This window comes from Tenrec ecaudatus, chromosome X, assembly GCF_050624435.1.
Source record: "Tenrec ecaudatus isolate mTenEca1 chromosome X, mTenEca1.hap1, whole genome shotgun sequence".
NCBI classification, from domain to species: Eukaryota; Metazoa; Chordata; class Mammalia; order Afrosoricida; family Tenrecidae; genus Tenrec; species Tenrec ecaudatus.
The window spans coordinates 142,969,334-142,982,901 of NC_134548.1; the positions used below are offsets into that span (position 1 = coordinate 142,969,334).

Here is a 13,568-nt window from a genome sequence, read left to right on the forward strand (position 1 = left end):
CCCCCACAACACTAGGCCACTGTTAAATCCCCCGGACTTTAGTTCAGTAACATAAAGCACACAGTGAGTTTGCAGGATTCTCTCTTGGAGACTGACGGGCTCTGAGAACTTTGCCTGGGAGAAAAGTTCGGAGAGAGAAAAACGTGGTCTGTGTTGGTCCTGGCAGGGCCCTGCAGACCTATGCCAAGTTCCCTCCATTCTCTGTCCCCACAGAGCCACTCCACGATGCCTGCACAAGGACCTCCACACCAAGAAGAAGACTGTGTTTCAGCCAATCAGCAACCATGTGTTTCCAGCAGTGTCAGGCCTCCTGGTAGGCCCTGGAGCTATGAGGAAGATGAACCGAACCGTTCACAGCTCACATTCCACCTCTCATGACCTTCCAGAGCCATGTTTTAGGGTCTTTTTCTCTCTTTTGGCTTATTCTGCTGAGGGAAGTCAGGGTTGAGGATTTAAACCCAGCCCGGAGCAACTTGGTCACTGACCGGCCTAGAAGAGACCGACACCACTGGAGAGGGTAGCACTCAGGACCTCAGATGGTGCCTTCAGGCGTGGAATGTGGGTGTCACACAAACCTCCAGAGGAGATGCAAGCCTGTTTACTTATTTTTTGTCCACACCCTTGAAAAGTTGGGAGAAAAATCATGTGATCACCTCTGAGTTGGAATAGCATTCTCACCTCAGGGTTTGTGGGAGCAGACGCTCTCGGTCTAGAAGGCCTCTCTGGGAAGTCTGCCTTAGACTGTTACCGTTCAGGGCGACTGTCTTATTGGTCCCCAGGACATGATCTTGTGCATCTTTTGTGTTGAAACTCTAATGAACTAGAATGTCTCTGGATTTGGGAATTCTCCACTTGACCAATGGTTAATTCGTAATTCCTCTTATTTGTTCATTTATTTTGTCCTGCTGTGTAGAGTGGAAAATCTTTGGATTATACATGAGCCCACTTTCTGGATTGCCAACAGAGTCTACCTGATAGAGCTGCTCTCTGTTGGTTTATTTGAATTTTAACAGTTTTATTGGCATATAATTCACATATCATACAATTCTATGTCTGAAATATATTAAAAAGGGCTGTACAAACATCACCTCAATCAATTTTAGAGCATTGCCTTCATTCTTGGGCTCATTATTATTAGCTCTCCGTTTCCCCTCAACCTGCTGTGCTGCAACTCTTAAGAAATTATTAATCCAGTTACTGTCTCTATAGACTTACCTATCCTGGATTTCATATAGAGAAAAACATACCCCAAAAAACAAGCAACCAACAACAATAAAATAAAACAAAAATTTCCATTAAAAAGAAAGTTGAAGTGCTGTTGATTGGACATCTTACCCTCAATAGATCCCAAACTGGGGTCCCTAAGCCCAGAAAAGCTTGTGGGAAGCTCTGTGGCTTGTGTATAGTATTTCATGCACTCCAGTGAAACCGATTGGTAAATATAGACAACCAGCGAGAAGGAGGGTAGCCTTCAGTGAGATGGATTGACACTAGCTGCCATGATGGGCTCGGACATGCAAGAATGGCACAGGACCAGACAATATGTCCTTTTATTGCACATGGAGTGGACATGAGTTAGAGCCAACTCAACACACACACACACATACACAATAAATAAAGAAAACAAAAAATTCACTGTCATCGAGTTGATGCTGACTCATAGCAACCGGATGGTTTCCAAGACTATAACTGTTTGCAGGAGTAAAAAGCCCTGTCTTTCTCCTAAGGATCAGCTTGTTGTGTTGAACTGCTGACCTTATGCTTAACACTCCAATGCATAACCATAACCACTATGCTACCAGGGACACACACATACACACAGTAAAACCTCACTTGTACCTGCATGAGGATGCAGAGGCCATCTATAATATCCAGAACTTTCTGGCTTTGGCTAGTTTAATCTCAGTGTGGCCACATTCTAAACCACCAACACTCCACGGGAGAAAGATGAGGCTTTCCACTCCTGTAAAGTGTTACAGTCTCAGAAACCCACAAAGGCAGTTCGACACTATCACAGAGGGTCATTATGAGTCGGAATCTACTCTATGACAGTAAGTTTGGTTTTGGAGTGGCTACTTCAGGCTGATCTGAAGCCCTGATATGAAAATCATATTAATGCATTACATGAACATACATTTTGTTTAAAAAGATGATCACAGAGTGGTCAAGAGGACAGACCTTGAAGTTAGGCCACCTGGACTTTAAACCGTCCTAGCTGGGGAGAAACAAAAGCCAAGCAAGCAAATGACAATGACAACGACACAAAACGTATTAGCTAGAAATGGATAAACACCTTGTGGCATATCAATATAATGAAGTAGCAATACACCCTACAACAGATGGACCACGAAAACATGATGAGACGTTTATGATTCACTCACATAAAATGTCCAGAGCAGGTAAATTGAGATAAGTGAAAGCAGTTTGGTTGTTGCCAGGGCCTGAGGGAGAACAGGAGTGGCTACAGAATCTGATTGGGGTGTGGGGGCGATGATGAAAATATTCCAGAAGTACATAATGGGGATGGTTGGACAACACTGGGAAAGTACTATATATCTCTGATTTGTTCACTTTAAAATTGTTAATTTTATGTCGTGAACTTCACCTTAATTGGGAAAACAAAACCAAGCCTTATTAGCTGGACAACCTTGGGAATGTCACTGAACTTCTCTGTGGCTCAATTTCTTCATTTGTGAGGGGGGAAATAATAATAGCAACCTCAAGCCATAGTATTTTCAATCACCTGATATGCATGTGAAAGTTGGACATTGAAGGAAGAATTGATACACTTGAATTCTGGCGCTGGAGAAGAATAGGGAAAGTACCATGGACTGCCAAAAGGACAAGCACATCTGTCTTGGAAGAAGCAGGGCCAGAGAGCTCCTTAGAGGAAAGGATGGTGAGACTTCATCTCACACGCTTTGGACATGCTTGGTAAAGTAGAGATGCAGCGAAAAAGAGGAAGGCCCTCAAGGATTGACACCATTGTTGCAACAATGGACTCAAACGTAAGGCTAATTGTGAGGACGGTACAGGACCAGGCGATATTCTGTTCTGTTGTACAGAGGGTCGCTGAGTTGGAACTGACTTGACAGCAGCTAACAACAACAAAACCAATATGAGGTTGTTATGAGTTAATATTTGTAAAATTTATAGAGTACATACTAAGTGCCATATAACTTTGTTAAAATGAATCTATGAGGGAAAGAAATACTAAAATCCTTGTTAGTGAAAAGTTTGGGCATTGCTGGTAAAGATGAAAATGGGGGGAATTGCTCAGCATCTTTCAATGTGTTGCCAAGGATCCTCTCATTTAGAAATATCTGGAAACGTCCAAAAATGCATCTAGGCATCACCCCAGATCAATTCATTAAGACCCTGGGCAGGAGGGGGCCTTGGAATCTGAATTTTAACTAGCTCTCCCTAGTGATTCTTTCATATATTACAGTTTGAGAGACATTGGTATAAGAGTTGTTTAGATTTAATGTATACTGATTGATGGAAGAGAATTCATCCCTTGAATTAAAAAAATAATTTAAATTCCATATCTTACCTGGTTTAAAAAATCACTTTGTGATTCTATCTTCATAAAATGGACAACTCTTCCTCTGGAGTCCCTTTCAGTTTACCAAACAGGAAGAGACACAAAGAATTTATAAGTTCTCTCTCTCTCTCTCTCTCTCTCTCTCTCTCTCTCTCTCTCTCTCTCTCTCTCTCTCTCTCTCTCTCTAACACCAAGGTTGATTCATAGCAACTCTCTGTGGGTTTCTGAGAGACTCTAACTGTTTTTGGGAGTAGAGAGCCCAGCCCAAGGAGCTGCTTGTGGTTTTGAACTGCCAACTTGAGGATAACAGACCATCTCGTAACCACTAGACCACCAGAACTCCACACACAAACCTCAAATAAGAATGGCATGGAGACAAACAACAGAAACCCTGGAGGAAGGGAGATGGCATTTGGTGTAAGATATGAAAATAATAACATAATTTATCAAGGGGTCATGGGGGTAGGGAAAAAAGAGGAGCTGATACCAATCACTCAATAGAAAGTAAATGTCTAGGAAAGAATGATGGCAACATATGTACAAATATGCCTGATACAATTGATGTGTGGATAATTATTTATAAATTATTGAGGGTTCATGGGGGGGGGGGAATGGGGACGGGGGAAATAAGGAACTGATGGCAAGGGCTCAAGTAGAAAGCAAATGTTTTAAGAATGAGGAGGGAGACAAATGTACAAAAGTGCTTGACACAATCGATGGATGTATGGATTGTGATGAGTTGTACGAGCCCTCAATAACATGATCTTTTAATAATAATTTTTAAAAGAATGGCATCTTTACCAGGTTATTGATAGCAGCAACATTATGTGCTGTTAATGTCAGAATTGCTACCCTGAGCCGGGCAGAGGACACTGGGAAATGGTCCCTTGTCTTCTAGATCTTTCCAAATTCTAGGAGATAAGATGGCTACGGAAAAGGCTAGTATAGTGTGCAGGCTATGGGGTGTTGGGAGAAGGCATGGCAGGTAGGACTTGAGAGGGCCTGTTCTCTGCTCTCCATGAATCATTCCCTTCAATCATTCCCAAAGTCTTCCTTGAGTGCTGTCTGCACTCTTGCTGCCAAGCATTGTAGGGGGCGCCTTCTATGACAAGGTGCTTGCCCTCAGATTGGTGCAGTGGGGGGTCCAAACTAGCATAGAGCCCAGAAAAGCGTGAAGTGCTAAGCTGAGAGTTCAGGGATGAGAGCGTTTGGAGGCTGGTTTGTGTGGGCTGGGCTTTGCAGGATTTGGCCTGGTGGGGAAGCAAGCAGGGGGAGGCACGTGGCCAGGAGTAAAAATGGCATGCATCTGAGTTCCCTAGGGCTGCTATGACAGAAACACCACATGTGGGTAGCTTTGACAAACAGACACTTATTCTCTCATAGTTTAGGAGCTGAGAAGGTTGAGTTCAGGGTCCTGGCTCCAGGGAAAAGTTTTCTCCCTTGATCAGCTCTGGAGGAAGGTCCAAATCTCTGTTGAGCTTTACTTCTCTTGGCTTCTCTCTCTCTCCTCCCCCATTTCTTCTTGCTAGCTGGCATTTCATCTCTTTTCTCTCTCAAAAGAGATTCCTTCAATATGCACCCTATATCAAGCCCGCTTCACTGATATAACCAAGACCACCCAGTCCCAAATAAGATAAGAATTGCAGGCAAAGAGGTTAGGATTTACAACACAGAGTTTTGGAGGACCCAAAATTCAATCCATAACTGTCTGTGTGGGTTTGGCAGAGCACCTCCGTCATGCCAATTCCTGACCACCACCGCAAGACAAACACAGCCATCCATTGAATGCTGGCCACTAAACTGGTTGATAGCCTCCACACACCCTGCCCCCCAATATACTTTACCCTCTTTTGGGGGGGAGTGGGGTGGGTGGGTGATAGCTTTACTAAAAGATCTTGTGGAATTTCATGTCATTCCCATTACTGAAAAGATTCTGTCTCTTTATGTTCAGGTTGTGTGGCCTTTAGGCCTCAGCTCCAGCAGGTGTTCTTCAGATCTGAACTCGTAAAAATGTCCTCCAATCTAAAACACACTGAAATTGTGCAACAACCAGGTACTAGGAACTCGTCGAGTCTTTATAAAAAGTTCAGGAAGCATTGCTTTACTCTCACTGTTTAAATGAGGAAACTGAGGCTGTGAGAGAAGTTAGGAGCCCAAGGAGCTATCCCTAGAAAGTGGCAGAGCCAGAGATGGTGTGTGTCACCATGATTTTGGATGAGAAAGACAAAGAGAGACCAAAACCTGAAGATGAGTGTTTAACTAGCAAGTAGAGAAACCAGGTTTCCCCAGTGGGAAAAAAGTGAGAGAGGGAGGCGGTTGGGCTAGATCATTTGTTCATTCATTCACTTAAAAAACATTTCTATAAGACCACTATAACTTGGCAGTGAGTTTGTTTTGTTTTACTCTGTGTTAAGGTGATGATGAAGGGGCAAAGAAGTAAGAGACTCTTCATTCAAGAAATTGAAAATATAGTTGAAGTAGTGGAGTGCTAAATAAAGGGATAAGCTGAGTACTGTGGGGGTACCCCAGAGGACCTGTTAACTTCCATGGGGGGCCAGGGGGCAGGGAAGGCTTGAGTAATGGTTGAGTGGGATTTCAATAAGCCGAGAAGGGCATACAAAAAACCGGGCACCAGGCATCAAAGAACAAAAAATCGTATCATTGTGAAAGAGAGGGAGTGCAGATTGGAGTCCCAAAGCCCATCTGTAGGCAACTGGACACCCCTTACAGAAGGGTCCTGGGGAAGAGACGAGCCAGTCAGGGTGCAGTGTTGCAACAATGAAACATACAACTTTCCTCTAGTTCCTGAATGCTGCCCCACCCACCCACCCCCACCCCCAATCATGATTCCAATTCTACCTTCCAAATCTGGCTAGACCAGAGGATGTACACTGGTACAGATAGGAACCGGAAACACAGGGAATCCAGGACAGATGAACCCTTTAGGACCAGTGGTGAGAGTGGTGATACTGGAAGGGTGGAGGGAAGGTGGTGTCGAAAGGGGGAATGGATTACAAGGATCTACATATAACCTCCTCCCTGGGGGACAGAAAACAGAAAAGAGGGTAAAGGGAGATGTCGGACAGTGTAAGATATGACAAAATAATAATAATAATTTATAAATCATCAAGGGTACATGAGGGTGGGGGGGTGAGGAGGGAGGGGGGGGAAATGATACCAAAGGCTCAAGTAGAAAGCAAATGTTTTGGGAATGATGAGGGCAATAAACGTACTAGTATGCTTAACATACACTGGATGGATGTATGGATTGTGATGAGTTGTATGCGCCCCCAATAAAATGATTAAAAAAAAAACACAAGCGAGCAGAGTCAAGAAAGTGCATGTCATGTCTGAGGAATGGTGATGGGGCTGGTTTAGTTAGAACCCAGGGCTGGCCATGGGGGTAGGGACGGGGGCTATGGAAGGAACCAGATCAGGGAGCACCCTCAAAGATAGGTGACAGCTCATGAACTTGATTTTGTCAGCAGTGGGCAGCCATGGCCAGTTTTCCAAAAGAGCAGGTCATTTCTCCACATTCTCGCCACCCCTCACACCATCTGTTTGATTAAGAATCTGGTGAAGAGGGAAGCTTCAGCCAGCTGGACAGGACTGGACTTAGTGAGGCATCTGGGGGTGAGTCTAGCCCCCTTCCTCATTTCTCCAGTCCTCTTTGGCCACAAAAGTCAGAAAACTCGTTGGTTGTTGACGGGTTCTGTCTAACCAGACAGGTTGGCTCACCATCTAGATTCACAGCCCTAAAAAGGCAGAGCCCAGGCCTTCTGTGGGCTCTGGACGGACATTTGTTCTATGTGAGCCAGCACTCGGTCTCCAGTCCTCCTGGGCCACTGGAGTATGTGATTGTGAGATGTAGGCATAGCTTGCTTCGAGTCCTGCCTGTCCCTCCCCAGAACATAAGTGAAACATTGGCCAACTCCCTGTGGAGGCATGGCCAGCTCTGTGGACCACTCCCACACTCCATTCCAGCAAGTGGGAGTCTCTTGCTATCCTTCTCACCTCTAGTCCCTTTCCACCAGAGTGACCTACAAATAAGCCTTCTAGCAGCCTTGAGACTGTGCATCCCAAACTGACTTCACCTTCAACGGACTGGGCTGTAGTAATCGAGAAGACAACCCAAAGCCTCACATTTGCTTCTCTCCGGGACTCTGAAAACATAAAGGGGATATATATATAAAATATTTTTATTCCTTTCTCAGGCTGGGCTGTTTTGTTAGAGAGACAAGGCCTCTGATTGCAGAGAAAATCAGAGAATCGAAGCAATTATCCTATGAATTTCGTCAGACGTTTGTGAGGGGCCTAAATTAACCTGGGACCCCCCCACACCCCAAAGTCTTGCTTTGTTTGGTATGTTGCAGGAGGCTGGGGCTCAAACTCAAGGCATCCCTAGGCCTCTGTATTACATAAGCCCAGTAGCTTCAGGTGGACAAAACTCTTTTCCACCTTTTACCTGATACGCTACATACAGAAGCGTGGTAGGTACCGTGATTTCCATCTTCTGGGGGGTTGGGGGCAGAAAAGAGACCTCAAAACATAGCCTCTTGCATCAAGCTGCCACAACTCAGTCAAATGTTAGGGTTTGTTTGCGGTCACATGGCTAGTTTTTGACAAGACAGAATTAGGACCTGGCTCATGGAACTTCACAACCATCCTCTTTCCATTATACCAAGCTGCCTCTCCAAGAGTCTAGGCCCAGATCAGTAGATTTTATTGGTGGGGGATATAATTTGAACAACCCCCTGCCAAAGAAAGAAAAAAAGTTTCCGATAAACAACAACCACTTTGTCTGAACAGGGTGATGTTGGTATTAAATGGAATCACTGTACTTTATTGAGGAGCCCTGGTGGCGTAGTGGTTACACATCGGGCTGCTATCCTCAAGGTCAGCAGTTCAAAAGAGACCTGCTCTGTGGGAGAAAGACAGGGCTTTCTATTCCCAAAAAAAGTTACAATCTATCTCAGAAACCCACTGAGGCAGTTCTACCGTGTCTTACAGGGTCGCTATGAGTCAGAATCGACTGGATGACAAACTCGGTTTGGCTTGGTACGACACTGAGAAGAACTCTGGGTGGATGGTCAGGACTTCCAGGAGTTGAATCCTGCCTCAGGACCTCATGAGCCAAGTGCTCTTAAGCTTTAAGTCACTCCTAGGCTCACTGACTCCGTTTTCTCAGTTTCGAAGTTGAGTATTGGGAGAAAGAAAAAGAAAGACCATTAAAGGAGGGCCTCGCAAACATGCCGATGCTGTACAAAAGTAAGTCCTTATTAGTATGGTTATGTTGTGCTCCTCATCTCCAATACAATCATCATTAATACCTGCATTCTTCACAAGCCTCCCCACAATCCTCCACACCCTGCTCTTGGTTTCCCATCATCTCCTGTAGGCAGGAAGCCTGGCCCCCAACAGGAAAGGGCTCCTGAAGCTGGAGCTCCAGCCAGGAAGTAACCATTTTGCCCCAACCTTCATCTCCCCAGATGAATGAAGCAGCCAAATGGTGAGCTGAAGACCAGTGTGAAGGGAGGGGCCCAGAATCCACTTCAGCCTCAAACCCTTCAGACAAGTGTTCCTAAAGCCCCAAGGGCCTTAAGAGAAACCCAGAGTTTGGAATTACTAGATGAGTCCAAATGAACAAAGGCAGTCAACTTCAATCAAAGCAGAATTAGTGGAACCCCTAGAGGTGATCCCTTGTCCCAATAATGCACTTTGAATTCACGTGTGTATCCATCTAAAGAACTTTTCCCCAAAACTTCCCCTTGGTGCAACTTAGGCCGAATGCTTTTTAGGGGAGGTAGGTGGGGTGTGTGTGCATGGGAGGGTGAAGTGGCCAAGCCAAACAAGCTAGTGAAGTTTCCCAAAGTGAAGCAAAAATGGCCAGCCCCATGTCCATTCGGCTAACAACAGATTATGAGGACAAGCAGGCAGGATCACAGAACACCAGGCCTCAAGCAAGAGCAAAGCCACTGTAACCTTAGAGAATTCACTCTCTCCATCAACCCCCATACCCATCCCTCAAACCAGGTAAGGACCCCTGCCAACTTAACAGATGGATCTTCCCAGACCTGGGAAAACGGAGGGGTCCAGGAGGAGGGGTTGCAGGCATTCATCAGGCAGGGCTGCCTTGTAGCTCCCAACATTCTCTGGTTTTTACCTTAGAGTTGAAAATATATATATAATAACATCGATATATCCACAGATGAAGATACCCTCCCCCCCCAAAAAAAATCCTGCTATTCATTTTTCATTCTGTTTCCAAAACACGGAACCCTCCAGGACCTGTTGGGCACCTCCCCAAGTGCCCTTCTGGCTGAGGAGATGTCTAGGAAGTCCCCACCCTAGGCTTGGGGTTAGCGCTGCTAAGAAAGTACCCAAAGATTGAAGATTGAAAGCAAGTCCGCAGGCAGCTTGAGCTCCTTCGCAAGATTCTCTCCTGGAGTTAAATGTAAAGTCATCAGAGTTCCAATTTGGATCGCAAGCTTCTCAGCCCTCCAGTCCAGGAGGATGGCCTGGCAGGACAAACGGAGAACCCTTTGGGTAAAGGGTAAAGGTCAAGGGGTTCCCTTTGGCATCCCAGAACCCCCTGAAAGTCTGCAGCAATAGAGTCCTCTTGGAGTCCGTTTTGGCCCAAGTCTAGGCAGCCTGCAACAGACCTTTCGTCCCCCTCCCCCATCTGTGCCCGTTCCCGCCCCCCCCCTTGTGCCTCCACCCTGCCCGGGTGGGGGTGGAGGTGGCTGCGCGTGGAGGGCGACCCTGGGGGTTTGCAGCCCAGGAGATTGCCACGGAGGGTGGGCGGCATCGGAGAGACTAGGTGAGGCGGCAAGCCCCGGCATTTTCTCTTCCCCAGCACCTGTCCCACTTCGGCAGCTCCTCGGCTGGGGCTGCGCCCGCGGGCGGCCTCGGTGCCCAAGCTCCAGAGCCACGCACCGAGGCCGCCCAGGATGGGGAAGTGGAGGATCGGGGGAGGGGTGAGGCCCCTGGGGGGCGCCCCCTCGGCGAGCACTATCCCATGCTCCCCCAACCCACAGACACAGGGGCTAAAACGGGGAGAAGGAGTCACATAAAGCACAAGCGAAAACGCTCGCTCTCCGACCCCGAGCGGCGCTGCTCGCGGGCTCCCCCCCCCCCCCACCTTCCTGGAGCTTGGGCTGGCCAAGGAAGGTGGCCCCGCTCTTCCTCCAAGGCCAGTGCGGGGTCTGCGGCTGCCAGGCGAGGTTCCGGCTTCCCCAGGGCTGGCAGGGGGAGCCCCGAGAACTGCAGGCCCGCCCCCCCTTCCTCCTCCTCCTTCCCCTCCTCCCCCACGTGTCCTCGCCCAAGCCCAGCGGCCTGATCTCAGCACCCCCTTCCCCGCCACCTCCCTCCTTTCGCGTCGCCCGTTCCCCAGCGGCGTGGAGAAGAGCAAAGTTGCGACAGTGGCCTGGGGGCTCTGCCCAGGTGAAGGGGGCGCCTTGGGGGCGGGGGGGGGAACGTTGCGGCTCTGCGGCGGGGGCGGGGGCGGGGGGAGAGAAACAAACTTGCTCTCCACTGCCCCCAAAGCGCACAGGTTCGGATCCTGCGTGGACCGAGCCCTCGTGGCGAGACGCGGCAACGGCGCCCGGACCGAGGCCGGGACTCAGACCGAGACCTCGCGCCTGGGCCGGCTCGGCTGGCGCCGGCAGCGGGCCAGGCCGGCACCCAGGCAAGGGCGGGGTGGGTAGCTGCACGCTGGACCGAACCTGGGACAAGAGTGGCCTGGGCTCGGGCCGAACCGGGCCGGGGCCGAGTTGGGCGGCGAAGTAGGACGTGGGTTCGGGGGTGGGGCGCGCGAGAGGGAAGCAGGCCCGGCGGGCTGGCCTGGGCGTGGGGGCGGGGGGCGAGTTCGGGGCACTTGCTGGGCTCCGGACCCAGCGGTAGGGCGGGGCGGCGCGAGGGCTGGGCCGGACCGGCGGGCGGCGCGGGGAGGGGAGCCGGGGGTGGAGTAGGGGCGTGGAGTTGCGAACGGGGTCTGGCCTCGGCCGGGGACGAAGGTAGATCGGCGGGGCCGCGAGCTGAGGGAGGGAGGCCCGCGGTGGCGCGGCAGCGACGGAGGCCAGCTTCCGCGGAGTTTCTGCCCGGGTTCCCCGGACTCCAGCCACCTTCCGCGCACAAATGGGGCGAGGGGATTGACTGGTAAGCAACTCCTAGTGTTAGACGGGGTTCGGGGCGGCGATTCCAGGAAAAGCGAGCAAAGACAGCGCCTGCAATTATGCTGCACCCCCCCGCACTCCCCCCACACCTCTTAACATCTGGATCCTGCTCCCTGGGGGTCGATGACCATCCCTGGCCTCAGCCTTCCAACCCCAAGCACTTCCACTCCCTCCCCTCTTTTAGAGGCCATCTGACTCTTTTGGGTGTCTGTAGTGGAAGGTGCATGATGATGGGAGGCAGAGTTTTCCTCCCGCGGAGGCAGCCTAGTTCGTATCTTATTCTGACAATGTAGTGTCGCTTCGACTCGCGTGGACATTAGGGTTTAACTAATCTACTCCCCCTGCCCCCCCCAAGCAATTTGATGACTTTTAGGGAAAAGGACAAATCCCTGGATTTTCACGCCTGAGTTGGGGTTTGAGCTTTGGGATTCACCTCCTACTCACTTCCACTACCAACCCTTTTCCTGCGAGCCATTTCCACGGGGATCTGAGCCCGGCGGGGCGAGGGGCGGGAGTGTTACAGTGCCTCGTCTTTCCACAGGGTCGCAGCGTGGAGAAGGACAGCTGGTCTCAGAGAGAAAGTCGCTACTAGTCCAATTCGGGTCGCCCCCACTTCGGTGAGGTGGGCAGTACTGAGAAGGGGATCCTGTGGGTAGAGGGCCCAGTACAGGGAGAGGGTGGGTCTGCACCCCTCAGGACACCGCTTCTTGGCGGGGAGTGAGACCAGCCCTCGCTTCAGGGGAGGGGTTCCGGGGAGGGAGGTGGAGGGTGGCGAAGCCTGAGGGGGGAGGGGAGAAGGGGGGAGTCACGCCCTGTCCAAGGGGAGCCTCCCTCTGGCCCCTGGGAGGAGGGGACGGAATGCGAGTGCTCTGTGCGGCCGGCCCGGCGGGGAAGATCTCCGGTTTTGCTCACTGGGTCGGGCTCAGTGGCCTGAGAAAGTCAGGTCAGGGCATAAGGTGTGGAGGGTTGCAAGAAAGAGAGAGAAACCTCTGGCCAAGGCAGGCTCATCTCCCTCCCTCAACCTCCCGCTTCGAGGGACGTTAGTGGGGGGGGACGGACGACGTGGGGGCGCTTGTAGCCCCTCAGAATGAGCGCCTCCACCTCTCCCAGGAGTCTAGCTCTTTGCCCGGCTTGCTGCAGCTACTGCTGCCTCCCTCTCCGGAATCCGCTTGGTCCTCGCCGCGATCCCCTCCTCCTTCCCTCCCCTCCCAGTGTCACCGGGGCTGCTTGGCTCTGCCCCCTTCGCCGCCGCTTGCTCCCAGCTTTCGTCCCTCCCTCTCTCGCTCTCTCCCTCCCTTCGCCTCCTCCTCCCCACTCCCCCCTCCTTGCGTTGGCAGCATTCTGGGAGTTGTAGTCCCGCGAAGTAGCAGCTGGCACCGCCCGCAAGCCCGACCGGACTCCACTTCCCGTCGAGCCGTGCGACCGGCACCCACTCCACCAGGCTTTCGCTCGCACACACAGACACACAGACACACACACACACACACACACACACCGCTCTCCCCCTCACTCGTTCGCTTGCCGCGGCTGCTGCCAGTGTGTGGCTCTGTCTCTCCTCCGCTTTGCTGAGCCCTCCCTTCTTCCTCTCAGTTCCTAGAGTCCGACCGCCGCCGCCGCCGAGAGAGAGGAGAAGGAGGTCGGTGGTGATAAGGGGCGGAGGGGGGCGGCCGCTCGGGGCGGTATTAGGCGGGTGGCGGTTCTGAAGGGGTTAGAGGGAGCCCGGGTGACGGCCTGAGCCTCCCCGCGGAACCGACCCGGGAACAGGTGCGTCTTTTTTTTCTGCTCCAAGCCTACCACCCCTTTGACTCCCCTGCTTTCTCGTGTCCCCTCCCCTCCCCACCCTCTTCTTT

The 13,568-nt window shown here is 50.7% G+C and overlaps 1 protein-coding gene across 4 annotated transcripts in view; it reads left to right on the plus strand.

The window, feature by feature from the left end:
* Positions 1-10,878: 10,878 nt before the first annotated feature.
* The window catches only part of BCORL1 (BCL6 corepressor like 1), a 77,410-nt gene continuing 74,720 nt past the window's right edge, over positions 10,879-13,568 (plus strand). The window contains exons 1-2 of one of the 4 annotated variants that reach the window (XM_075538637.1): positions 11,561-11,701; positions 12,260-12,335. The gene's annotated coding sequence lies outside the window, so the exon portion shown is untranslated. Of the gene's footprint in view, positions 10,988-11,560; positions 11,702-12,259; positions 12,336-13,193; positions 13,355-13,568 lie in introns of those variants that run through there. The other 3 variants (XM_075538641.1, XM_075538640.1, XM_075538638.1) reach the window with 3 other exon arrangements.